At 30.1% G+C, this 27,075-nt stretch overlaps 2 protein-coding genes and 1 pseudogene across 4 annotated transcripts in view; 2 read left to right on the forward strand and 1 right to left on the reverse strand.

Annotated features, from left to right (window-relative positions):
• Positions 1-27,075, forward strand: part of LOC145269274 (uncharacterized) — an 874,757-nt gene that overhangs the window by 253,477 nt on the left and 594,205 nt on the right. The gene's annotated exons all lie outside the window — the stretch shown is intronic.
• Positions 1-27,075, reverse strand: part of LOC145269273 (uncharacterized) — a 97,263-nt gene that overhangs the window by 69,157 nt on the left and 1,031 nt on the right. The window lies entirely within an intron of this gene.
• Positions 8,945-9,078, forward strand: LOC145269951 (U2 spliceosomal RNA; annotated as a pseudogene).

A 27,075-nucleotide genomic window follows, 5' to 3' on the forward strand; every position in this document is an offset into this window, starting at 1 on the left:
GGGAGGGCTCCAGGGCTTGATGGTATTTCTGTGGAAGTCCTCTTACATGGGGGTGATAAACTTGTTTATGACATTCTTCATCTTATCACTGATGTCTGGAAGGGTGTTCCCGTCCATCAGGATTGGGTTGATGCAATTCTTATATCACTGTACAAGGGAAAGGGGCCCAGGACCGACTGTGGAAGTTATCGTGGGATAAGTTTGTTGGAAGCAGTTGGCAAAGTATTTTCCAGTGTTCTACTCAATAAACTATTAAAGTATATTTGTCCATCCGTCATTCCAGAAAGCCAAAGTGGCTTTCGTCCGAGCAGAGGAACCACAGACATGATCTTCTCTGCTTGGCAGTTGCAGGGGAAATGTACTGAACACCATGTTCCGCTTTATCAGGTTTTTATTGATTTGACTAAGGCTTTTGATACGGTGAACAGAAGTGCCCTATGGATAATTCTGGGGAAGTTGGGATGCCCACCTCAATTTCTACGATTACTCAGGGAGCTAATATGAAGGCACACCTGAACTTCAACGGATGCCTATCGGAACCCATATCGGTTGACAATGGTGTGAAGCAGGGTGATATCCTAGCACCTACACTTTTTTCAATTTATTTTGCAACTATGTTATCATATGCCTTTAGGGTCTGTTCTCTGGGTATTTATTTGCGTTTCAGAACCACAGGTAGGGTCTTTGATCTTCGTCGTTTTCATGCTTCTACAAGGACTTTTCAGCACCTGCTTCGTGAATTGCTTTATGCGGATGACACCGATCTCGTGGCCCATGGTGAGAGGGATATGCAGGGTATTATGGATCTGTTTTTGGGGGCCTGTGCGTCTTTTGGGCTTACTATTAGTCTTAAGAAGACTAAGGTCATGTTCACACCTCCACCCGGTAGTTTGTATGTGGAACCAAATATTTTTGTCAATAACCAGAGACTTGCCGTGGTTGACACATTTGTGTATTTGGGTAGTACTCTTGCCAGAGATGGAACCCTGGATGCTGAGGTCAACTATAGGATACAGCGTGCCACTAAGGCTTTTGGTGGCGTAGAGAAGCGAGTATGGTCTGACAGGAGTATAACTATTCATACAAAGATCAGTGTCTATCAATCTTGTATTTTACCATCCTTGCTTTACGCTTCTGAGGCCTGGACAACTTATGGTAGACACATAAAAGTCATGGAGAGAGTGCACCAGAAATTCCTGAGACACATTCTGGGCATCAGGTGGAGCACTTTTATACCTGATATGGATGTTCTCATGCGAGCTGACATACCTTGTATCGAGAAGTTGATTATACGCAACCAGATGAGGTGGGCTGGACATCTGAAAAGGATGGATGATGATAGATTGCCAAAGCGCCTGTTCTATGGTGAAATTACACAAGGAAAGCTTCCACAACATAAACCGAGGAAACGCTTTAAGGATAACATCAAAGATAATCTTAAAGCTCTTGGTATTGACGTGTTCAGTTGGGAAAGTGCTTCGAATGATCGTAAAAAGTGGCGCTCCTTGGTCTATCATGGCTGTGATAGTTTTGAGAAGAAAAAATATGAGCATGCAAAAATGAAGTGTGATATCTGGAGGAAAAATCTGTCAGATATATCAGGTCTGTCGGAGGATTTCATGCAGAACCACACCTGTGATTTATGCGGTAAATGACTTTATCCAGGTCTGGCTTAGCTAGCCACCAGCGTCTACATGGACATCAATCTTTCTTTGATGGGGAAAACATTGCAGGGCACAGATGTTCTGTTTGCTCTGTGGTCTGTAAATCGAGTGGAGGCCTGAAGCGTCATATGAGCGTCCACAGTAGAGCAGCACCAGTTGGCATCCCTCTATCTCAACTTAACTGTGACTTTTGCAACAGACTGTGTAAGAGCAGGGCTGGTCTGAAGAGCCACCTTCGTTCTCACAGAAAATAGAAATTGATGCATCTTGATCACATCTCCACATGTATGTATGTGTGTATAAGTGTATATATGTGTAGATAGTTAAAAAAAAAATAAAGAAGATATTTCAAAAATACATGAAAATGCGTGAGTAATCAACAATAAAGCGAGAGAAAGATGGTCTTCTTCTGTTAAGATGTGACAATCACCATATGTATGTATATATGTGTGTGTATGTATATACGTATATATATTGTTTGTATGTATGTATGTGTATGTATGTGTATATATACATGTGTGTATGTATGTATGTGTATGTATGTATGTATGTATGTATGTGCATGTTTGTGTATGAGTGCATATTCATGGATGTGTATGTATATGTAGGTAAGTGTATATATATATGTGCATATGTGTACATATGTATATGTATGTACATGTGTATGTATGCGTGTGTGTATGTATATGCATGTATGTGCATTATGCATTGTATATGTTTACAGATATGTATGTGTGTATGCATATATATGTATATTTGCATTTATATATATGTATGTATGCCATTGACCGTCTTGTGTATGTTCATATATGTATGTGTATTTTGTATGTATATGTATGTGTATTATGTTTGTGTATGTATGCATATATGTGTGTTATGTGTATGTATGTGTATATATGTATGTATGCGTGCATGTATATATGTATGTATACTAGTGACCATCTTCAGTGTCATGTCTGTTGGAGCGTGTGAATTTTGCCGGCAGGACTAAAGTCATTTTCGGCTCAGGGACTTTTAGTGCCTGAGGTATGGCACTCGTCTGACAAGATGTTGCAATCATTATATGTATGTATATATATATATATGTAGATGTATGTATATATATATATATGTATGTATGTATGTATATATGTGTATATATGTACGTATATACATGTATGTATATATATATATATATATATATATATATATATATATATATATATACTAGTAAAAGTACCCGCCGTTGACTGGGTTCAAAAACAGCCTACAGAAAATGGACTCTGATTTATGAAAGTACTAGCAGGGCTACCCGGCGTTGCTCGGGACCGTATAAACAATGAAAAAACAAAAGCAGATATTGAACATATGTTTGATTCTTAGGGGAGAGGAATCTTTCATCTCTATGTATTATTTGTTTTATCTACCCTAGGACTGATATTGTTCATGTTTTATCCCTAGCATAGGTAATTTACAGCATGTATATGAAATTGTTTTACCTTAGGGAGAAGAGAACAGGTAATATACAACATAATGTGTCTATATTACATCCCTGGCAACGCCTAGAAACCAGCTAGAACATGTATTTCAGTCAATCTTTATTATATCCTGGGCTATGCCGGGAAACCAGCTAATCTCTTTTTAGTGACTTGACCACCAAAATACCTCCCTAAGTGTGTCCTTTCTTTTGAACTTATTAGATATAGGTATCTAGAAATGTGTGTGAAATTTTGTTGAATGCATTGTTCACTATGATTTTCTTATTGTTCTACACAATATCAACTGTAGCGAAATAACACAGTAAACTTAGTGTAGTGTTAGAATAAAGAGCAAAGGAAAAAATTAGAATCATATTTTGTAATTGCAAATCTAAATTTGCTAGCATGTACCAGTATTTGCCAGGTTGTGGAAATTTGGAAATTATAACATATGTAGTGGCCTTTTCCTAGATACCTATTGCTAAAAATTATACTTTCATTTTGTTAGAAAAATCTCTCTTCAGATGCCCTGCATCATTCAAAATAAAAACAAATATTTTTATAATTGTTTCAGTATATTGCTACACAATGTGAAAGTTTTTAACGTTTGTAAAAAAAATCATGAATGTGCTTATATTGCAAAAAAGAAAATATCAGTGCACAGTATTGAAAGTGTTTGAGATTCAAAAGTCTGTAACATTTCTACTAACTTCATAAGATGTCATGTGAGAAACTGAATTGAATATCAAGACATTATCTGAAGCGTTTTTATTTTGGTGTAACATATGTGTTTACAGTGAACCTTAACTTTTAATAAACAGATTGGTATGCAATGACATAGGCTAAGAATCTTTAAAATATATATAAATTGGAAAAATGTGTGAACAAATGAAAAAAAAATGATCCGCTCCACTTGATGACATCAAGCACAGTAATATTTTAGTGAAGAAAATATGAAATTGATGGTCAGTGATTAGTTTGGATGAATGAGAAAATGTAATTGTTTGATGCATAAAAATAACTCAGTTGCTGTATTTGATATTAAGCAGCAAAATATAGTGATTTGAATATTTGGGAAAACATCAAACCAGATTATGTAAAAAGAAAAAAAAAAGATGAAATTAGAAAATATATATTTTATGTTTATGAGTTCTGCCAATCAAAATTTTGTGGCAGAAATTGGGTGATTACCATGCAATTTTATTTTGGTAAAATTCTTAAATTATTAGAATGTTTATTATAATTTCTAATTAGTGACTTGTTATGATCAAAATCCGCCCTAAAGAGTGTCCTTTCTTTTATTAGGTATCAGAGTAGGTATCAAGATTTCTACTTCTATACAAATGTGATATTTCAGATCTGTACATAAAAAATTTGTTGAATATATAGGTTGAGAATTGTTCTGTGTCGCTCTCTCTCACACACACACGCATTCTCACTTTTATAGATATAATAGATAGATTACTCTAGATATATTTCCATATGTCTGAATACCCTATATACAAATTTTCAAATCTGTAGATAAAAAAATTTGTTGAGTATATAGGTTGAAAATTGTTCTCTCTCTCTCTCTCACACACACATTCTCAATTTTAGAGATATAATAGATAGATTATGCTAGATATATTTCCATATGTCTGAATACCCTATATACAAATTTTCTAATCTGTAGATCAAATATTTGTTGAATATATAGGTTGAAAATTGTTCTTACTCTCTCTCTCTCTCTCTCTCTGGCTACCTCACACACACATTCTAACTTTTATAGATATAATAGATAGATTATGCTAGATATATTTCCATATGTGTGAATACCCTATATACAAATTTTCTAATTTGTAGATAAAAAATTTGTAGAGTGCATAGGTTGAGAATTGTTCTCTCTATCTCTCACACACACACATTCTAACTTTTAATGATATAATAGATTATGCTAGATATATTTCGATATTTCTGAATACCCTATATATAAAAATTTGTTGAATGTATAGGTTGAGAACTGTTCTCTCTCTCTCTCTCTCTCTCGCTCACACACACACACACATTCTCACTTTTATAGATATAATAGAAAGATTATCCTAGATATATTTCTATTTGTATGAATACTCTATATACAAATTTTAAAATCTGTAGATAAAGAATTTGTTGAGTATATGGGTTGAGAATTGTTCTCTCTCTCTCTCTCTCTCTCACACACACACACACACACATTCTCACTTTTATAGATATAATAGATTATGCTAGATATATTTCCATATGTCTGAATACCCTATATACAAATTTTCCAATCTGTAGATAAAAAATTTGTTGAGTATATAGGTTGAGAATTGTTCTCTCTCTCTCTATCACACACATTCTCACTTTTATAGATATAATAGACAGATTATGCCAGATATATTGAAATATGTCTGAATGCCCAATATACAAATTTTGAAATCTGTAGATAAAAAATTTGTTGTATACATAGGTTGACAATTGTCCTCTCTCTCTCACACACACACATTCTCACTTTTATACATATAATAGATAGATTATGCTAGATATATTTCTATATGTCTGAACACCCTATATACAAATGTTCAAATCTGTGGATAAAAAATTTGTTGAATGTATAGGTTGAGAATTTTTATCTCTCTCTTTTTCTCTCTCTCTCTCTCGCTATCTCACACACACGCATTCTCACTTTTATAGATAAAATAGATAGATTATGCTAGATATATTTCCATATGTCTGAATACCCTATATACAAAGTTTCAAATCTGTAGATAAAAAATTTGTTGAATATATAGGTTTAGAATTGTTCTCTCTCTCTCTCTCTCTCTCTCACACACACACATTCTAACTTTTGTAGTTATAATAGATAGATTATGCTAGATATATTTCCATATGTCTGAATACCCTATATACAAATTTTCTAAACTGTAGGTAAAAAATTTGTTGAGTATGTAGGTTAAGAATTGTTCTCTCTCTCTCTCACACACACACACACACACAAGTTCTCACTTTTATAGATATAATAGATAGATTATGCTAGATATATTTCTATATGTCTGCCTACCCTATATACAAATTTCCAAATCTGTGCCCAAAAATGTGTGGAATATATAGGTTGAGAATTGTTCTCTCTCTCTCTCTCTCTCACACATATTCTCACTTTTATAGGTTATATAGGTTGAGAATTTTTTGCTCTTTCCATCACTCACATTCACACTTTTATAGATATAATACATAGATTATGCCAGATATATTTACATATGTCTGAATACCCAATATACACATTTTCAAATCTGTAGATAAAAAATTAGTTGAATATATAGGTTGAGAATTGTTCTCTCTCTCTCTCTTTCTCTCTCTCTCTCACACACATTCTCACTTTTATAGATATAATAGATAGATTATGCTAGATATATTTCCATACGTCTGAATACCCTATATCCAAATTTTCTAATATGTAGATAAAAAATTTGTTGAATATATAGGGTGAGAATTTTCCTTCCTCTCTTTCTCTCTCTCTCTTTCTCACACACACACAAGCTGAAAATTGTTCTCTCTCTCTCTCTGACTCTCTCTCTCTCTCTCACACACACACACATGGTCATTTTATAGATATAATAGATAGGTTATGCTAGATATATTTCTATATGTCTGAATACCCTATATACAAATTTTTAAATCTGTAGATAAAAAATTTGTTGAGTATATAGGTTGAGAATTGTTCTTTCTCTCTCTCTCACACACACATTCTCACTTTTATAGATATAATAGATTATGCTAGATATATTTCCAAATGTCTGAATACCCTATATACAAATTTTCAAATCTGTAAAGATAGAATTTGTTGAATATATAGGTTGAGAATTGTTCTCTCTCTCTCTCTTTCACACACATTCTCACTTTTACAGATATAATAGATAGATTATGCTAGATATATTTCCTTATGTCTGAATACCCTATATACAAATTATCAAATCTGTAGATACAAAATTTGTTGAGTATATAGGTTGAGAATTGTTCTCTCTCTCTCTCTCTCTCACTCACTCACTCACTCACTCACAAACACACACACACATTCTACCTTTTATAGATATAATAGATTATGCTAGATATATTTCCATATGTCTGAATACCCTGTATACAAATTTTCAGATCTGTACATAAAAATTAGTTGAATATATAGGTTGAGAATTGTTCTCTCTCTCTCTTCTCTCTCTCTCTTTCACACACATTCTCACTTTTCTAGATATAATAGATAGATTATGCTAGATATATTTCCATATGTCTGAATACCCTATATACAAATTTTATAATCGGTAGATAAAAAATTTGTTGAATATATAGGGTGAGAATTGTACTTACTCTCTCTCTCTCTCTCTCTCTCTCTCTCTCTCTCACGCACACATTCTCACTTTTATGGATATAATAGATAGATTATGCTGGATATATTTCCATATGTCTGAATACCCTATATACAAATGGTCAAATCTGTAGATAACAAATTTATTGAATAGATAGGTTGAGAATTGTTCTCTCTCTCTCTCTCGCAACCTTACACACACAACCACACGCAAACATTCTGACTTTTATAGATATAATAGATCGATTATGCTAGATATATTTCCATATGTCTGAATACCCAATATACAAATTTTCAAATCTGTAGGTAAAAAATTTGTTGAATATATAGGTTGAGAATTGTTCTCTCTCTCTCACACACTCACATTCTCACTTTTATAGATATAATGTATAGATTATGCTAGATATATTTCTATATGTCTGAATACCCTATATACAAAGTTTAAAATCCGTAGATAAAAATACGTTGAGTATATAGGTTGAGAATTGTTCTCTCTCTCTCTTACGCACACACACACACACACATTTTCACTTTTATAGATATAATAGATAGATTATGCTAGATATATTTCCATATGTCTGAATACCCTATATACAAATTTTCAAATCTGTAGATACAAAATGTATTGAATATATAGGTTGAGAATTGTTGTCTCTCTCTCTCTCTCTCTCTCTGGCTACCTCACACACACACACATTTTCACTTTTATAGATATAATAGATAGATTATGCTAGATATATTTCCATATGTCTGAATACCCTATATACAAATTTTCAAATCTGTAGATAAAAAATGTATTGAATATATAGGTTGAGAATTGTTGTCTCTCTCTCTCTCTCTCTCTCTCTCTCTCTCTCTCTCTCTCTCTCTGGCTACCTCACACACACACACATTTTCACTTTTATAGATATAATAGATAGATTATGCTAGATATATTTCCATATGTCTGAATACCCTATATACAAACTTTCAAATCTGTAGATAAAAAATTTGTTGAGTATATAGGTTGAGAATTGTTCTCTCTCTCTCACACGAAACTGTGCGCTCGGCTTCTTCCCCCCCTTCCCACCCCAAATGCTTGGGAAACTGTGCACTGTTTTTGTTGGTTTTCAAGCTGCCTCTTCCCCCCCCCCACACACACAGTTTAACAGTAGTAGGAGGTCAAGAGAAAGAGGGTGAGAGAGAGAGAAGAGTAAGTTGGTGAGAGAGAGAGAAAAGAGAAAGAGGGTGTTGGTTTTATATTTTTATTATCGTCTAATATTTTGAAAGCTGAATTTCTAATAAAATGTGCATCTATGGGAGATAATGCCTGGGAATGTGTTTCCCCCCCCCCCACAGTTTAACAGTGGTGTGACGTCAAGAGAAAGAGGGTGAGAGAGAGGGAAGAGTAAGTGGGTGAGAGAGAGAAAGAGAGAGAAAAAAAAGAAAGACGGTGTTGGTTTTGTGAAAAAAGTTGTTATTTACAATTGTTCGCATTCTTGGCCTTTTGGTCAAGATCAAAGTGTAGTATCTGTTCTTCAGATGCTGCACTTCTATTTCTTGTTCTCTTTCGGTGGAGGAGAAATCCTCCACGACTGAGACAATTTTTATTTTTGTACCTTTTCTCCACGTTAAAAAACGACCCTGGTGTCTAACTGTCCCGTGGGGAGGCATAATAAATAGGTACAATTGTTCGCCATTAGTGGATATTGACGTCACGTCACGTGACATGACTAAGCGTTTTTTTTTTTTTAGTATGAACTAGCAGGGCTACCCGGCGTTGCTCGGGACCGTATAAACAATGAAAAAAACAAAAGCAGATATTGAATATATGTTTTATTCTTAGGGGAGAGGAATCTTTCATCTCTATGTATTATTTGTTTTATCTACCCTAGGACTGGTATTGTTCATGTTTTATCCCTAGCGTAGGTAATTTACAGCATGTATATGAAATTGTTTTACCTTAGGGAGAAGAGAACAGGTAATATACAACATAATGTGTCTATATTACATCCCTGGCAACGCCTAGAAACCAGCTAGAACATGTATTTCAGTCAATCTTTATTACATCCTGGGCTATGCCGGGAAACCAGCTAATCTCTATTTAGTGACTTGACCACCAAAATACCTCCCTAAGTGTGTCCTTTCTTTTGAACTTATTAGATATAGGTATCTAGAAATGTGTGTGTAATTTTGTTGAATGCATTGTTCACTATGATTTTCTTATTGTTCTACACAATATCAACTGTAGCGAAATAAAACAGTAAACTTAGTGTAGTGTTAGAATAAAGAGCAAAGGAAAAAATTAGAATCATATTCTGTAATTGCAAATCTAAATTTGCTAGCGTGTACCAGTATTTGCCAGGTTGTGGAAATTTGGAATTTATAACATATGTAGTGGCCTTTTCCTAGATACCTATTTTTATAATTGTTTCAGTACATTGCTACAAAATGTGACATTTGTTGGCGTTTGTAAAAAAAATCATGAATGTGCTTATATTCCAAAAAAGAAAATATCAGTGCACAGTATTGAAAGTGTTTGAGATTCAAAAGTCTGTAACATTTCTACTAACTTCATAAGATGTCATGTGAGAAACTTAATTGAATATCAAGACATTATCTGAAGCGTTTTTATTTTGGTGTAACGTATGTGTTTACAGTGAACCTTAACTTTTAATAAACAGATTGGTATGCAATGACATAGGCTAGGAATCTTAGACAAAATATATATAAATTGGAAAAATGTGTGAACAAATGAAAAAAAAATGATCCGCTCTACTTGATGACATCAAGCACAGTAATATTTTAGTGAAGAAAATATGAAATTGATGTTCAGTGATTAGTTTGGATGAATGAGAAAATGTAATTGTTTGATGCGTAAAAATAACTCATTTGCTGTATTTAATATTAAGCAGCAAAATATAGTGATTTGAATATTTAGGAAAACATCAACCCAGATTATGTAAAAAAAAAGAGATGAAATTAGAAAATATATATTTTATGCTTATGAGTTTTGCCAATTAAAATTTTGTGGCAGAAATTGGGTGATTACCATGCAATTTTATTTTGGTAAAATTCTTAAATTATTTCAATGTTTATTATAATTTCTTATTAGTGACTTGTTATCATCAAAATCCGCCCCAAAGAGTGTCCTTTCTTTTATTAGGTATCAGAATAGGTATCCAGATTTCTACTTCTATACAAATGTGATATTGTAGTACAGTAAATGTCAAATTGTTTTTCAAGTATTAGTTTGTAACGTTTGTACTGACTTCATCAGATGTCATGTAAGGAACTGAATTCTATTTAAGACTTTATCTGAAGTGTTTTTATTTTGGTAGATCATGTGTGAGTACACTGTAGTAATTGCGCTGATAGCATGTTAACTACAAATGACAAAAGATAAATCAATTTCTGATTCAGCTACACAATATAAACTAAAGGAAATCAAATTTGCAAAATAAAAGAAAAATGTAGTTATGGGTTAGTTTGGAGTTAGAATAAAAAGCCAACAAAACAGTTAGTTTATATTGTGTAGACTGTTTAATTAACTTTGTTCATTTCTGATAGTATTGAGAGTGGTCAATGAAAACCTTAATTTCTGACAAAATACTGTAATTTTCTTGGATACCCATTCGTAAAAAGTACCTTTTTTGTGAAAAAAAAAAAAACACTCCCCAGATCACCTTCACCACCTAAAACACAAAAACAAAAATATCTTTATTCTTCAAATATTGTGGTTGACTGGAGGGCGGGCTGAGCACTCCCAAAAAGGTAGGAGCCAGGAAACTTCTCCTCCCAGAAAGGGGGCCCGGGAAGGCTTCCCTGTCCCCATATTTTTTTTTTTTTTTGTGTGTAAGGTTGATCTCTTTCCGAATGGAGTAAGCGGAACCGACAGGGGGGGGGGGTCAATCAACCATACAAAAGGATATCTATCTCTTAGTTGAAAGAGGGAAGGTCTCCCTGTCCTCCCATACCCCTTCTGAGAGAAGTTTCCCCAGCTCTCAGCTTTGGGGGGGGGTAGGAGGGCTTAGCCCGCCCTCAAGGCAAATAGTCTGACTGTCTGCCTTATATAAAAAGGCGATTTTAGCTGGTCAGGTGGTATGACCTGCATTGACTATTTTTCCTCCACCTGTTGACCTTCCTTAATATTTATTTTTATTAATAAACACATTTTATTTTAATATTAATATTTATTTGTAATAATAAACACATTATATTATTTTAAATATTAATATTTATTTTTAATAATAAACACATATTATTTTAAATATTAATATTTATTTATAATAATAAACACATTTTATTCTACTTTAAATATTAATATTTATTTTTAATAATAAAAACAATTTTATTTGAATATTAATATGTATTTTTAATAATAAACACATTTTTATTTTAATATTAATATTTATTTTTAATAATGAACACATTTTATTATTTTAAATATTATTATTTATTTTTAATAATAAACACATTTTATGTTATTTTTAATATTAATACTTATTGTTAATAATAAACACCTTTTATTATTGTAAATGTTAATATTAATTTTTAATAATAAACACATGTTATTTTATTTTAAATATTAATATTTACTTTTAATAATAAACACATGTTATTATTTTAAATATTAATATTTATTGTTAATAATAAGCACATTTTATAATTTTAAATAGTAATATTTATATTCATTAATAAACACATTTTATTTTATATTAAATATTAATATTTATTGTTATTAATGAACACATATGTTAAATATTAATAATTATTTGTAATACTAACTCATTTTATTATTGTAAATGTTAATATTTATTTTTAATAATTATTGTTATTTAATAATAATATCTTCTTTTTTTTTACTGTTTATGTCTAACTTTTATCGACTTTTTCTTTTTTAATAGCATATTCTTTAAATGAATAGAAAAATTATTTCCCAACTTTTAGACCCCGGTTATTTGGATGATAGTCGATAAAAGTGATTAAAAGAGAGATTCATGAACATTAACGTTGTCATATAAAAAGAAAATGCTAATAAGAAGTGTTTTTAATCAATGTAACATATTTATTCAACTCTGTCATATATTTGTTTGATGACAACTTTTTCGAATCTGTGTACAGTAAAAACGATATACTTACATAGGATTTTGAAAGCATTTAAACTGTCGAAGAGTTTTATTATAAATAAAAGAGTTTAGCTTGTTGAAATTAATGGACTTTTTTGTTGTATTTATTAACTGTTTTATTCTTTTTATCAAACAAAAATAGAATTTTTATAATGACATATTATGGACTGTTTTTCGAACATCGAAATTTTAAAATTAGTTTTATTTAAAAAAAAAAAAAAGACTCGCCATTAGTGGACGGTCAAAAGACAAATATATAACAAATAAATGTTATCAAAGGCAAGATAAGCTACTTTTCTATCCAACTGGATATATTTTTTGTGTTTTTATTCAATGTAACATATTTATTCAGCTCGAAAAACATACAGTGTTTAGCGATGTATTCGAAAAATGTACATGGGGGGGGTTCGTGAATTTAAAAAAAAAACGATAGTCTAAAATATTATTTTCGATTTATTGGAAAGAACATAAAATTTCACATTGACCCTGAAAATATCGTAAAAATAGAATCAATAGAAAAATTTTGATAGATTTTAAAATGTAAAAAATTGTAAAATATTGAGTTCGGAAAATTCATTACTTTTTTAAAAAAAAAATATTTGGGTTTGTATTATTGTACACGTAGATTCAAAAAAGTTGTCAAAAGACAAATATATAACAAATAAATGTTATCAAAGGCAAGATAAGCTACTTTTCTATCCAACTGGATATAATTTTTGTGTTTTTATTCAATGTAACATATTTATTCAGCTCGAAAAACATACAGTGTTTAGCGATGTATTCGAAAAATGTACATGGGGGGGGGGTTCGTGAATTAAAAAAAAAACGGTAGTCTTAAATATTATTTTCGATTTATTGGAAAGGACATAAAATTTCACATTGACCCTGAAAATATCGTAAAAATTGAATTAATAGAAAAATTTTGATAGATTTTAAAATTTTAAAAATTGTAAAATATTGAGTTCGGAAAATTCATTACTGTTTAAAAAAAAAAATATTTGGGTTTGTATTATTGTACACGTAGATTCAAAAAAGTTGTCAAAAGACAAATATATAACAAATAAATGTTATCAAAGGCATCTGGATATATTTTTTGTGTTTTTATTCAATGTAACATGTTTATTCAGCTCGAAAAACATACAGTGTTTACCGATGTATTCGAAAAATGCCACCCGTTGTTTACAAAGGAAGTGACGGTTTCTTTTTAAAAACAATGTTTACAAAATGTCTAAGCCCGTTTATCTCGACAACTTCCGGTTTTGCCGCCGGCCGGCTGCGAATAGCATAAATAAATAACTGTTGCCAGAATCTAACGAATTTTTATTTTTTAATAGCATTTTCTTAAAACGAATAGAAAAATAATTTCCCATGAAAAAAAAAAAAGAAAATGCTATTTAATATAATAAAAATTACTGAGATAAAAATATAAAAAATACGTACGTAACATCAGAAACACACCGACTTGTTTTAAAGAGAAAGTGTGTGTGAGAGAGAGAGAGAGAGAGAGAGAGAGAGAGAGGGAAGAGAAAGCGGTGTATAGTGAATTTTGTTCCTTTTCGAAGCAGCACAAAAATTAAGTGTTTCCATAGTAACCAAACCGGTGCATAGTGAAGTTGGGAATTAGATTCGCCACTAGTGGACGTTGACGTCACGTCACGTGACATGACTAAGCGTTTTTAAACGAATAGAAAAATAGAAAGAGGGTGATAGAGAAAGTGACCGTATAAACAATGAAAAAACAAAAGCAGATATTGAATATATGTTTTATTCTTAGGGGAGAGGAATCTTTCATCTCTATGTGATTATTTGTTTTATCTACCCTAGGACTGGTATTGTTCATGTTTTATCCCTAGCGTAGGTAATTTACAGCATGTATATGAAATTGTTTTACCTTAGGGAGAAGAGAACAGGTAATATACAACATAATGTGTCTATATTACATCCCTGGCAACGCCTAGAAACCAGCTAGAACATGTATTTCAGTCAATCTTTATTACATCCTGGGCTATGCCGGGAAACCAGCTAATCTCTATTTAGTGACTTGACCACCAAAATACCTCCCTAAGTGTGTCCTTTCTTTTGAACTTATTAGATATAGGTATCTAGAAATGTGTGTGTAATTTTGTTGAATGCATTGTTCACTATGATTTTCTTATTGTTCTACACAATATCAACTGTAGCGAAATAAAACAGTAAACTTAGTGTAGTGTTAGAATAAAGAGCAAAGGAAAAAATTAGAATCATATTCTGTAATTGCAAATCTTAATTTGCTAGCGTGTACCAGTATTTGCCAGGTTGTGGAAATTTGGAATTTATAACATATGTAGTAGCCTTTTCCTAGATACCTATTTTTATAATTGTTTCAGTACATTGCTACAAAATGTGACATTTGTTGGCGCTTGTAAAAAAAATCATGAATGTGCTTATATTCCAAAAAAGAAAATATCAGTGCACAGTATTGAAAGTGTTTGAGATTCAAAAGTCTGTAACATTTCTACTAACTTCATAAGATGTCATGTGAGAAACTTAATTGAATATCAAGACATTATCTGAAGCGTTTTTATTTTGGTGTAACGTATGTGTTTACAGTGAACCTTAACTTTTAATAAACAGATAGGTATGCAATGACATAGGCTAGGAATCTTAGACAAAATATATATAAATTGGAAAAATGTGTGAACAAATGAAAAAAAAATGATCCGCTCTACTTGATGACATCAAGCACAGTAATATTTTAGTGAAGAAAATATGAAATTGATGTTCAGTGATTAGTTTGGATGAATGAGAAAATGTAATTGTTTGATGCATAAAAAATAACTCATTTGCTGTATTTGATATTAAGCAGCAAAAAAATAGTGATTTGAATATTTAGGAAAACATCAAATCAGATTATGTAAAAAAAAAAGATGAAATTAGAAAATATATATTTTCTGTTTATGAGTTTTGCCAATTAAAATTTTGTGGCAGAAATTGGGTGATTACCATGCAATTTTATTTTGGTAAAATTCATAATTATTTCAATGTTTATTATAATTTCTTATTAGTGACTTGTTATCATCAAAATCCGCCCCAAAGAGTGTCCTTTCTTTTATTAGGTATCAGAATAGGTATCCAGATTTCTACTTCTATACAAATATGATATTGTAGTACAGTAAATGTCAAATTGTTTTTCAAGTATTAGTTTGTAACGTTTGTACTGACTTCATCAGATGTCATGTAAGAAACTGAATTCTATGTAAGAAGACTTTATCTGAAGTGTTTTTATTTTGGTATATCATGTGTGATTACACTGTAGTAATTGCGCTGAAAGCATGTTAACTACAAATGACAAAAGTTAAATCAATTTCTGATTCAGCTACACAATATAAACTAAAGGAAATCAAATTTGCAAAATAAAAGCAATATGTAGTTATGGGTTAGTTTGGAGTTAGAATAAAAAGCCAACAAAACAGTTAGTTTGTATTGTGTAGATTGGTCATTTCTGATAGCATTGAGAGTCGTCAATGAAAATCTTAATTTCTGACAAAATACTGAATGTATCTTGGATACCCATAAAATGTAAAAACACAAAAGAGGGTACAATCAATATTGAAAAAGTAACATCTGTCACAGAAAATAGTAATTTATAAATATCAAAAGAAATATTATTCTGTACTTAAAATGTTAAACTTACTGTTAACAATAATTTAAAATGGTGATCAGGATGAGTCCAACAACTTAGTCCTTGAGCTTTCTTATTGGTCATAGTAAAAAGAAATTGTAGTCTTTCAAGTTTGTTGGTCGCATTGGGATTCTTGGAATGTATCAACAGATTCCTGCATATGAATCTTTGTTAATTCCACACAATACAAAATATATATACAAAACAAAGTAAAGCAAAGTATAGGGTTAGTTGTGTCCTCTAATTATCAACCAAGTATATGTATTGATAAAAAGGTAAAAGCAATGGAAATGTTTATTACAATGTATCAATATTAAATTTTTTATCATGAACAACAAATCGAAATAATGATAGATATTTTGTGCTTATACGAAACTGGAATCAAGGATTGTCACCTGTGATTTTATATATGTCAATAGTGCATGCCACTACAAATGATATTAGCCAAATTAAGTTTTGTTTATTTCACCCATTATAAAATATATACACAAAATGCAGTAAACAAAGTTTAGGTTTAGTTAATGATAAGTTTAGGTTCGAGAAATAAGCAAAGAAAAGAAAAAAAGATACATTTGTTTATAGTGTGTAAATTGTAAGTTTGTAAATATTTAAAACTATCCACACTGGTATGTGGAAATTCTAGATACCTATTGTTATAAAGTTCCAATTCATGTTTGATATATCACTCTACATGTTCCCTGTTGCACCCCAAAGATGTAAATGATTATCGAGAAAGTGAAATGAAACAGTATGTGAAATAAAATAGAAACAAATGCTGATGTTTACTATATAAAACACTGTGTTCAATGGAATTGAGCCTTATACAATATTGGTGGAATAAAAAAATCCATTTTTTTAATTCAATTTAAGAAATGAGCAAAAATGTGATATTTAAAATATTTGGCATGAAGAAAAAGAAATATAAGATAAAAGGTGATAAAGCAGTAAGAATCATATGCTGAATTCAATTAAAAACAAATATGATTGTCAAAGAAATATCATGAAAATTTTGTAAGTGAAAAAAATTATTTTTTGATATATTTGGTTTCGAAGTATTAAGAAACATGTACAACTTCATTTTAAAGACAAAACGAAAACTGTACTAATGATACTGACAATGGTGAAAGGAAATTGGAAAAAAATGTATCAGAGGTAAAATGTTGGTCACATATACGTTTGTGTGGTATGCATGAAACACGTGTAGAAAATTATATTTTCTGATGCTGAAAGTAAGAAGAGAAACATTGTTAAAAAATGATCTAAAAGGCAATAGTAAAATCCTCATTTTTAGTGTGGGATATGTTGTTTGTTTCAATTGAGAAAGGAAACTTTAATTTATACAATTCGATGTTATAGATCACAAGTTTTATTACAATAAACATTGTGTTCTTTAATTATCAACCAAGTATATTTATTGATAAAAAGAGAATGTAATGGACTTGTTTATTATAATTTATCAATATTAAATTGTTATCATGAGAAACCAATGGAAAGCGTGAATGTTATTTGGTGTTTTTAAAAAACAGCTACCAATGATTGTAACCAGTGATATTTGTGTATGCTAACAGTGCAAATGTGGTGGTGAAATGAATTTTTGTTTATTCTTCACAATATAAAATATATACACAAAACTAAAACATAATTTACGGTTAGTTAATGATAAGTTTAGGTTAGAGAATTAAGCAAAATTATAGATACCTATTGTTATAAAGCACCAATTCATGTTTGGTATATCAATCTACATGTTACTTGTAGCACCCTAGAGGGGTAAATGAGAGTCAACAAAATGAAATAAAACATAGTATTTGAAATAAAATGAAAAAGTGCTTGAAAAGTGAAATATGCTGATGTTTACTATCTAAAACATTGCGTTCAATGCAATTGAAACTTATACTATATTGGTGGACTAAGAATTAAAGAAATAAAATTGATATATAAAATATTTGGCATGAAGAAAAACAAATATAAGACAAAAGGGGAAAAAGCAGTAACAATCATGTGCTGAAGTTCATTGAAAATAAATCGTTTGTCAAAGAAATATAATGAAAATTCTCAGAGTGAAAAAAAAATGGGATTTTTACAAATCTGGTTTCCAAGTAATAGGAAACATGTACAGCTTCATTTTAACGACAAAATGTAAACTGTAGTAATGGTAATGAGAATGTTGAAGGAAATTGGCAAAAAATTGTTAGTCAAATGTTGATCAAATATTATAAGTTTGTGTGATATGCATGAAACGTTTAGAATATGATCTGCTCTCATGCTGAAAGCAAGTAGAGAAACATTGTGAAAAAATGATGTAAAGCTAAGCTAAGCAAACGACCAGTGAATGGAAATGTTTATTATAATGTATCAAGATGAACATATTATCATGAAAAAGCAAATCGAAATAGTGATAGTTATTTGGTGCTTATACGAAACAGGTATCAAGTATTGTCACCAGTGATTTTATTGATGTTAACAGTGCATGTCACTAAAAATAATGATGGTAGCGAAATTAAGTTTTGTTAATTCTACCCAATATAAAATATATACGCAAAACAAAGTAAACAAAGTTACGGGTTAGTTAATGATAAGTTTAGGTTCGAGAAATAAGCAAAGGAAAAGAAAAAAAAGGTACATGTGTTTATATTGTGTAAAATGTTAGTCTGTAAATATTTCAAACTATCAACACTGGTATGTGTAAATCCTAGATACCTATTGTCATAAAGTACCACTTCTTGTTTGATATATCACTCTACATGTTCCCTGCAGCATCCCAGAGAGTTAAATGAGTGTCCACAAAATGAAATAAAACATAGTACTGGAAATAAAATAAAATAAGAATATGTCTGAAAAGAAATAAATGCTGTTTACTATATAAAAAGTTGTTTTCAAGTGTCAAATGGAATTGAATCTTATACAATGTTGGTGGATTATGAAATTGCATGAATGAAATAACATTGGAGAAATAAGAAAAAAGTTTATATATACAATATTTACAAATGTAAGATAAAAGGTGAAGAAGGGCCAAATCCGAGATCTATAAATCGTAAATTTTCAAAGTGAAAACAGATATTTTTTTTTTTTAGATCTGCTTTCCAAGTAATAGTAACCATGTACAGCTTCATTTTAAATGAAAACTGTACTAATGATAATGTTCATGGTGAAAGGAAATTGGAAAAAAATTAAAAATGTCAGAGGTAAAATGTTTGTGTGGTATGCATGAAACACGTGTAGAAAATGATCTCATGCTGAAAGTAAGAGAAACATAGCTAAAAAATTATGTAAACGCAATAGTAAAATCCTCATTTTTAGGAACATAGTGTGGGGTATGTTGTTTGTTTCAATTGAGAAAGGAAAGTTTAATTTTTAGAATTGGATGTTATAGATCACAAGTTTTATTACAATAAACATTGTGTTCTCTAATTATCAACCAAGTATATTTATTGATAAAAAAAGAAAAGTAATGGACATGTTTATTATAATTTATCAATATTAAATTGTTATCATGAAAAACCAATGGAAAGCGTGTTGGTTATTTCGTGTTCATAAGAAACAACATCATGGGTTGTCACCAGTGATTTTATGTATGCTAACATTTCGCTGCAAATGTAGCTAAATGTCTTTTTGGTTATTCTACACAAAATAAAATATATACAAAAAACAAATTAAAAGAAATGTCAGGGTTAGTTAATGATAAGCTTATTACCAAGAAATAAGCACAGAATAAGGAAAAGAAAGATACATTTGTTGATATTGTGTCGATTGGTGAATTTGTTGGTTCATTTTGTTTTATGACATATCAACACTATATCAGGTTATTTCATGCCCAATCTAGTGACATTTTTTTTTTCCTAGAATATATTTGTTTATTTAATGTTGGTTTCTATTTAACTCATAATTGGGACCCTAACAGGTACTACTACTCCAGATCAGAGTGGACCTGGTAGCAATAGCAATTAAATGGTGGCTTCACACTTCACAAAGCCCCATGTTTGGATACAGTTTATGGTGATATCCAGGACCTGGTGAATTTGTAAATAATTGAAACGATCAACACTGGCGAGTTAGAATTCTACATACCTATTGTTATAAAGTACCAATTTATGTTTTACATATCACTCCACAACGTTGCTGCAGAATCCAGACAGTTGTAAGAGTCTCAAGAAACTGAAAAGCTATTTAGTACTCTTAAATAAAATAACATGCATAAAGAAATCCTAATATAAGACAATAGATGAAAAAGCAATAAAAATTTTGTGTGGAATCAAGTGAAAACAGTTTCTTTGTCAAAGAAGTTGCATGAAGATTCTCAGAGACTTTTCCTTCCTCGTTCCCTTCCCTTTTGGTGGAAGGAAACTTTCACAGTGGCTCAGAAGGTGGGCTGAGCACACTTCCTACAAAGGTGGGATGGGTAAATTTCTTTTTCATTTGGTTGCCTGGAGGACAGGCTTAGCCCCCCCCCCCAAAAAAAGGTTGGAGCCAGGGAACTTCTCCTCCCAGAAGGGGGAGGGGGGCCCGGGAAGGCTTCTCTTCCCATATTTTTTGTTTTGTGTAAGGTTGATCTCTTTCCAAAGGGAGTAAGAGGATATCCCTCTCTTAGGAGGAGAGCGAAGGCTCCCTGGGCCTCCCATCCTCCTTCTGAGAGAAGTTCCCCGGCTTCCACATTCATTGCTCAGCCCGCCGTCCAGGCAATCAGAGTCTGATTGTCTGCCGTATATAAAAAGGCGATTTTAGCTTGTCAGGCGGTATGCTCTGCGTAGACCATTTTTCTTCCACCTGTTGACCTTCCCTCCCTGTCATACAATACGCTTAAACAGGATATTTTAATTTATGCAGATTCCATATAGACTTTTAGTTTCCCAGGGTGTATACCCTCCGTTGACCATTTATGTTTAAGAGTTTTCCTTGCCCCTTCTCTGCCCCAGAATGGGAAGGGAGCTCTTTCCCACTGTATGGGGGGGGGGGCGGCTTTCTTTTATGGTTATGTGGGGAGCCTTACCTTAACCCCCCTTAAGGTGGTAGGTCTTTTTTGTAAAATTGTTAGTCAAATGTTGATCAAATATTATAAGTTTTTGTGATATGCATGAAACATGTGCAGAATATGATCTGCTCTCATGCTAAAAGCAAGTAGAGAAACATTGTGAAAAAATGATGTAAACCTAAGCTAAGCAAACGACCAGTCAATGGAAATGTTTATTATAATGTATCAACAATAACACATTATCATAGTTATTTGGTGCTTATACGAAACAGGTATCAGGGATTGTCACCATTGATTTTATTTATGTTAACAGTGCATGTCACTACAAATAATGATGGTAGCGAAATTAAGTTTTGTTTATTCTACCTAATATAAAGTATATACACAAAACAAAGTAAACATCTGCTGAATTTGATAATAAGCAGCAGAATATTTCAAAACATAAAAATGTGAAACATAACATGAATACTCTTCATTGTCACTTGAAAACATTGGTCTTGGTAGGCAGTTTATTAGATGCTCAAATAGTGGTCTTGGTATGGTGTGCTTAATATTATTGTATGCAAAATTTAAAAACACAAAAGAGGGTACAATCAATATTGAAAAAGTAACATCTGTCACAGAAAATAGTAATTTATAAATATCAAAAGGAATATTATTCTGTACTTAAAATGTTAAACTTACTGTTAACAATAATTTAAAATGGTGATCAGGATGAGTCCAACAACTTAGTCCTTGAGCTTTCTTATTGGTCATAGTAAAAAGAAATTGTAGTCTTTCAAGTTTGTTGGTCGCATTGGGATTCTTGGAATGTATCAACAGATTCCTGCATATGAATCTTTGTTAATTTCACACAATACAAAATATATATACAAAACAAAGTAAAGCATAGCATAGGGTTAGTTGTGTCCTCTAATTATCAACCAACTATTGCTAAAAAGAGAAAAGCACTGGAAATGTTTCTTATAATGTATCAATATTGAATTGTTCTCATGAAACACAAATCGAAATAGTGATAGTTATTTGGCGCTTATAAGAAACAGGTATCAGGGATTTTGGTGTATCAGATGTTTTTACAGTGAACTTAACTTTCAAGAAACAAATTGGTATGCAATGACATAGGCTAAGAATCTTAGACAAAATATATTCAAATGAAAAAAAATGTTGAACACTTATAACCTTGTATGGACTATCAAAAACATTTGTAAAAAATGTGTAAAGAAATGTAAAAAAAAATGATCCGCTCTACTTGATGACATCAAGCACAGTAATATTTTAGTGAAGAAAATATGAAATTGATGTTCAGTGATTAGTTTGGATGAATGAGAAAATGTAATTGTTTGATGCATAAAAATAACTCATTTGCTGTATTTAATATTAAGCAGCAAAATATAGTGATTTGAATATTTAGGAAAACATCAAACCAGATTATGTAAAAAAAAAAAGATGAAATTAGAAAATATATATTTTATGCTTATGAGTTTTGCCAATTGAAACTTTGTGGCAGAAATTGGGTGATTACCAAGTAAATTATTTCAATGTTTATTATAATTTCTAATTAGTGACTTGTTATCATCAAAATCCGCCCCAAAGAGTGTCCTTTCTTTTATTAGGTATCAGAATAGGTATCCAGATTTCTACTTCTATACAAATGTGATATTGTAGTACAGTAAATGTCAAATTGTTTTTCAAGTATTAGTTTGTAACGTTTGTACTGACTTCATCAGATGTCATGTAAGGAACTGAATTCTATTTAAGACTTTATCTGAAGTGTTTTTATTTTGGTAGATCATGTGTGATTACGCTGTAGTAATTGCGCTGATAGCATGTTAACTACAGATGACAAAAGTTAAATCAATTTCTGATTCAGCTACACAATATAAACTAAAGGAAATCAAATTTGCAAAATAAATGAAAAATGTAGTTATGGGTTAGTTTGGAGTTAGAATAAAAAGCCAACAAAACAGTTAGTTTATATTGTGTAGACTGTTTAATTAACTTTGTTCATTTCTGATAGTATTGAGAGTGGTCAATGAAAACCTTAATTTCTGACAAAATACTGTAATTTTCTTGGATACCCATTCGTAAAAAGTACCTTTTTTGTGAAAAAAAAAACACTCCCCAGATCACCTTCACCACCTAAAACACAAAAACAAAAATATCTTTATTCTTCAAATATTGTGGTTGACTGGAGGACGGGCTGAGCACTCCCAAAAAGGTAGGAGCCAGGGAACTTCTCCTCCCAGAAAGGGGGCCCGGGAAGGCTTCCCTGTCCCCATATTTTTTTTTTTTTTGTATGTAATAATAAACACATTTTATTCTACTTTAAATATTAATATTTATTTTTAATAATAAAAACAATTTTATTTGAATATTAATATGTATTTTTAATAATAAACTCATTTTTATTTTAATAATTATTTTTAATATTAACTCATTTTATTATTGTAAATGTTAATATTTATTTTTAATAATTATTGTTATTTAATAATAATATCTTCTATTTTTTTACTGTTTATGTATAACTTTTATCGACTTTTTCTTTTTTAATAGCATATTCTTTAAATGAATAGAAAAATAATTTCCCAAATTTTAGACCCCGGTTATTTGGATGATAGTCGATAAAAGTGATTAAAAGAGAGATTCATGAACATTAACGTTGTCATATAAAAAGAAAATGCTAATAAGAAGTGTTTTTAATCAATGTAACATATTTATTCAACTCTGTCATATATTTGTTTGATGACAACTTTTTCGAATCTGTGTACAGTATAAACGATATACTTACATAGGATTTTGAAAGCATTTAAACTGTCGAAGAGTTTTATTATAAATAAAAGAGTTTAGTTTGTTGAACTTAATGGACTTTTTTGTTGTATGTATTAACTGTTTATTATTTTTATCAAACAAAAAATAGAATTTTTAATATATAACAAATAAATGTTATCAAAGGCAAGATAAGCTACTTTTCTATCCAACTGGATATATTTTTTGTGTTTTTATTCAATGTAACATATTTATTCAGCTCGAAAAACATACAGTGTTTAGCGATGTATTCGAAAAATGTACATGGGGGGGGGGGTTCGTGAATTAAAAAAAAAACGGTAGTCTAAAATATTATTTTCGATTTATTGGAAAGAACATAAAATTTCACATTGACCCTGAAAATATCGTAAAAATTGAATCAATAGAAAAATTTTAATAGATTTTAAAATTTAAAAAATTGTATAATATTGAGTTCGGAAAATTCATTACTGTTTTAAAAAAAAGAATATTTGGGTTTGTATTATTGTACACATAGATTCAAAAAAGTTGTCAAAAGACAAAGATATAACAAATATTTTTAATAATTATTGTTATTTAATAATAATATCTTCTATTTTTTTACTGTTTATGTATAACTTTTATCGACTTTTTCTTTTTTAATAGCATATTCTTTAAATGAATAGAAAAATTATTTCCCAAATTTTAGACCCCGGTTATTTGGATGATAGTCGATAAAAGTGATTAAAAGAGAGATTCATGAACATTAACGTTGTCATATAAAAAGAAAATGCTAATAAGAAGTGTTTTTAATCAATGTAACATATTTATTCAACTCTGTCATATATTTGTTTGATGACAACTTTTTCGAATCTGTGTACAGTATAAACGATATACTTACATAGGATTTTGAAAGCATTTAAACTGTCGAAGAGTTTTATTATAAATAAAAGAGTTTAGTTTGTTGAACTTAATGGACTTTTTTGTTGTATTTATTAACTGTTTATTATTTTTATCAAACAAAAAATAGAATTTTTAATATATAACAAATAAATGTTATCAAAGGCAAGATAAGCTACTTTTCTATCCAACTGGATATATTTTTTGTGTTTTTATTCAATGTAACATATTTATTCAGCTCGAAAAACATACAGTGTTTAGCGATGTATTCGAAAAATGTACATGGGGGGGGGGGTTCGTGAATTAAAAAAAAAAAACGGTAGTCTAAAATATTATTTTCGATTTATTGGAAAGAACATAAAATTTCACATTGACCCTGAAAATATCGTAAAAATTGAATCAATAGAAAAATTTTAATAGATTTTAAAATTTAAAAAATTGTAAAATATTGAGTTCGGAAAATTCATTACTGTTTTAAAAAAAAGAATATTTGGGTTTGTATTATAGTAAACATAGATTCAAAAAAGTTGTCAAAAGACAAATATATAACAAATATTTTTAATAATTATTGTTATTTAATAAATAATATCTTCTATTTTTTTACTGTTTATGTCTAACTTTTATCGACTTTTTCTTTTTTAATAGCATATTCTTTAAATGAATAGAAAAATAATTTCCCAAATTTTAGACCCCGGTTATTTGGATGATAGTCGATAAAAGTGATTAAAAGAGAGATTCATGAACATTAACGTTGTCATATAAAAAGAAAATGCTAATAAGAAGTGTTTTTAATCAATGTAACATATTTATTCAACTCTGTCATATATTTGTTTGATGACAACTTTTTCGAATCTGTGTACAGTATAAACGATATACTTACATAGGATTTTGAAAGCATTTAAACTGTCGAATAGTTTTTTTTATAAATAAAAGAGTTTAGTTTGTTGAACTTAATGGACTTTTTTGTTGTATTTATTAACTGTTTATTATTTTTATCAAACAAAAAATAGAATTTTTATATTTACATGGACTGTTTTTCTAACATCGAAATTTTAAAATTAGTTTTATTTAAAAAAAAAAAAAAGACTCGCCATTAGTGGACGGTCAAAAGACAAATATATAACAAATAAATGTTATCAAAGGCAAGATAAGCTACTTTTCTATCCAACTGGATATATTTTTTGTGTTTTTATTCAATGTAACATATTTATTCAGCTCGAAAAACATACAGTGTTTAGCGATGTATTCGAAAAATGTACATGGGGGGGGGGGTTCGTGAATTAAAAAAAAAAACGGTAGTCTAAAATATTATTTTCGATTTATTGGAAAGAACATAAAATTTCACATTGACCCTGTAAATATCGTAAAAATTGAATCAATAGAAAAATTTTAATAGATTTTAAAATTTAAAAAATTGTATAATATTGAGTTCGGAAAATTCATTACTGTTTTAAAAAAAAGAATATTTGGGTTTGTATTATTGTACACATAGATTCAAAAAAGTTGTCTAAAGACAAATATATAACAAATATTTTTAATAATTATTGTTATTTAATAATAATATCTTCTATTTTTTTACTGTTTATGTCTAACTTTTATCGACTTTTTCTTTTTTAATAGCATATTCTTTAAATGAATAGAAAAATAATTTCCCAAATTTTAGACCCCGGTTATTTGGATGATAGTCGATAAAAGTGATTAAAAGAGAGATTCATGAACATTAACGTTGTCATATAAAAAGAAAATGCTAATAAGAAGTGTTTTTAATCAATGTAACATATTTATTCAACTCTGTCATATATTTGTTTGATGACAACTTTTTCGAATCTGTGTACAGTATAAACGATATACTTACATAGGATTTTGAAAGCATTTAAACTGTCGAAGAGTTTTATTATAAATAAAAGAGTTTAGTTTGTTGAACTTAATGGACTTTTTTGTTGTATTTATTAACTGTTTATTATTTTTATCAAACAAAAAATAGAATTTTTATATTTACATGGACTGTTTTTCTAACATCGAAATTTTAAAATTAGGTTTATTTAAAAAAAAAAAAAAGACTCGCCATTAGTGGACGGTCAAAAGACAAATATATAACAAATAAATGTTATCAAAGGCAAGATAAGCTACTTTTCTATCCAACTGGATATATTTTTTGTGTTTTTATTCAATGTAACATATTTATTCAGCTCGAAAAACATA

This window comes from Euprymna scolopes, chromosome 45 (genome assembly GCF_053919585.1).
Source record: "Euprymna scolopes isolate OS-2025 chromosome 45, ASM5391958v1, whole genome shotgun sequence".
Lineage (NCBI taxonomy): Eukaryota > Metazoa > Mollusca > Cephalopoda > Sepiida > Sepiolidae > Euprymna > Euprymna scolopes.